Genomic DNA, 2500 nt, shown 5'->3' with positions numbered 1-2500 from the left:
AACTTTTTTTTTTTTTTTTTCCCCAAAAAATTTTTTTTTTCGTTCCAAGCTAACCAAGACATCTACTATTCACTAGTAGAGCAATCGAGACTGCAAAGCAAGCAATGGCCTTACTTGCAGCTCTTGGTGCTGAGAACTCCCCCCCCCCTATAGTAGTCTTAAGTAAAACCACAGCTCTGACAGGAGTAGATATTGCATGCGAGCGAGGAGTCGTAATGGGCAAAATTGACTCGGGGGACCTCCAAATCGAATTCCGTTTCGAGCAAAACACTTCTTAGGCTTCAAGGAAGCTCCCATAAAATTTCCAAACCCAAACTCCAAACTTCATTTTTTAGCCTACAATGCCCACGTGCACGCCGGTGTGCACGCAGGGGTGCTTGAGCATGCGGGAGAGGAGCCATAATGGGCAACATTGACTCGGGGGACCTCCAAATCGAAATCCGTCTCGAGCAAAACACTTCTTAAGCTTCTAGGAAGCTCCCATAAAACTTCCAAACCCAAACTCCAAACTTTATTTTTTAGCATACAATGCCCACGTGCACGCCGGGGTGCTTGAGCGTGCGGGCGAGGAGCCATAATGGGCAACATTGACTCGGGGGACCTCCAAATCGAAATCCGTCTCGAGCAAAACACTTCTTAAGCTTCTAGAAAGCTCCCATAAAACTTCCAAACCCAAACTCCAAACTTTATTTTTTAGCATACAATGCCCACGTGCACGCAGGGGTGCTTGAGCATGCGGGAGAGGAGCCATAATGGGCAACATTGGCTCGGGGGACCTCCAAATCGAAATCCGTCTCGAGCAAAACACTTCTTAAGCTTCTAGGAAGCTCCCATAAAACTTCCAAACCCAAACTCCAAACTTTATTTTTTAGCATACAATGCCCACGTGCACGCCGGGGTGCTTGAGCGTGCGGGCGAGGAGCCGTAATGGGCAAAATTAACACGGGGGACCTTCAAATCGAAATCCGTCTCGAGCAAAGCACTTCTTAGGCTTCTAGGAAGCTCCCATCAAATTTACAAACCCAAACTCCAAACTTCATTTTTTAGCACACAATGCCCACGTGCACGCGGGGGTGCTTAAGCGTGCGGGCGAGGAGTCATAATGGGCAAAATTAACTCGGGGGACCTCCAAATCGAAATCCGTCTCGAGCAAAGCACTTCTTAGGCTTCTAGGAAGCTCCCATAAAATTTCCAAACCCAAACTCCAAACTTCATTTTTTAGCATACAATGCCCCCGTGCACGCGGGGGTGCTTGAGCGTGCGGGGGAGGAGTCATAATGGGCAAAACTAACTCGGGGGACCTCCAAATCGAAATCCGTCTCGAGCAAAACACTTCTTAGGCTTCTAGGAAGCTCCCATAAAATTTCCGAACCCAAACTCCAAACTTCATTTTTTAGCATACGATGCCCACGTGCACGCCGGGGTGCTTGAGCGTGCGGGCGAGGAGTCATAATGGGCAAAAACTAACGCGTGGGATCTCCAAATCAAAATCCGTCTCGAGCAAAGCATTTCTTAGTCTTCTAGGAAGCTCCCATAAAATTTCCGAACCCAAACTCCAAACTTCATTTTTTAGCATACGATGCCCACGTGCACGCCGGGGTGCACGAGCGTGCGGGCGAGGAGTCGTAATGGGCAAAATTAACTCGGGGGACCTCCAAATCGAAATCCGTCTCGAGCAAAGCATTTCTTAGGCTTCTAGGAAGTTCCCGTAAAATTTTCAAACCCAAACTCCAAACTTCATTTTTTAGCATACGATGCCCACGTGCGCGCCGGTGTGCACGTCGGGGTGCTTGAGCGTGCGCGCGAGGAGCCGTAATTGGCAAAATTAACACGGCGGAAATATAAATCGAAATCCGTCTCGAGCAAAGCATTTCTTAGGCTTCTAGGAAGCTCCCATAAGATTTCTGAACCCAAACTCCAAACTTCATTTTTTAGCATACGATGCCCACGTGCACGCCGGTGTGCACGAGCATGCGGGCGAGGAGTCATAAAGGGCAAACTTAACTCGGGGGACCTCCAAATCGAAATCCGTCTCGAGCAAAGCATTTCTTAGGCTTCTAGGAAGCTCCCATAAAATTTTCAAACCCAAACTCCAAACTTCAATTTTAGCATACCATGCCCACGTGCACGTCGGGGTGCACGAGCGTGCGGGCGAGGAGTCATAATGGGTAAAATTAACCCGGGGGACCTCCAAATCGAAATCCGTCTCGAGCAAAGCACTTCTTAGTCTTCTAGGAAGCTCCCATAAAATTTCCGAACCCAAACTCCAAACTTCATTTTTTAGCATACGATGCCCACGTGCACGTCGGGGTGCACGAGCGTGCGGGCGAGGAGTCGTAATGGGCAAAATTAACTCGGGGGACCTCCAAATCGAAATCCGTCTCGAGCAAAGCATTTCTTAGGCTTCTAGGAAGTTCCCGTAAAATTTTCAAACCCAAACTCCAAACTTCATTTTTTAGCATACGATGCCCACGTGCGCGCCGGTGTGCACGTCGGGGTG

Source organism: Cornus florida, unplaced genomic scaffold (genome assembly GCF_030987335.1).
Source record: "Cornus florida cultivar Cherokee Brave unplaced genomic scaffold, ASM3098733v1 CherokeeBrave_3.0.0_Hap2_scaffold_24, whole genome shotgun sequence".
Classification (NCBI taxonomy): Eukaryota; Viridiplantae; Streptophyta; class Magnoliopsida; order Cornales; family Cornaceae; genus Cornus; species Cornus florida.
Note: the sequence above shows the minus strand (reverse complement) of the source record.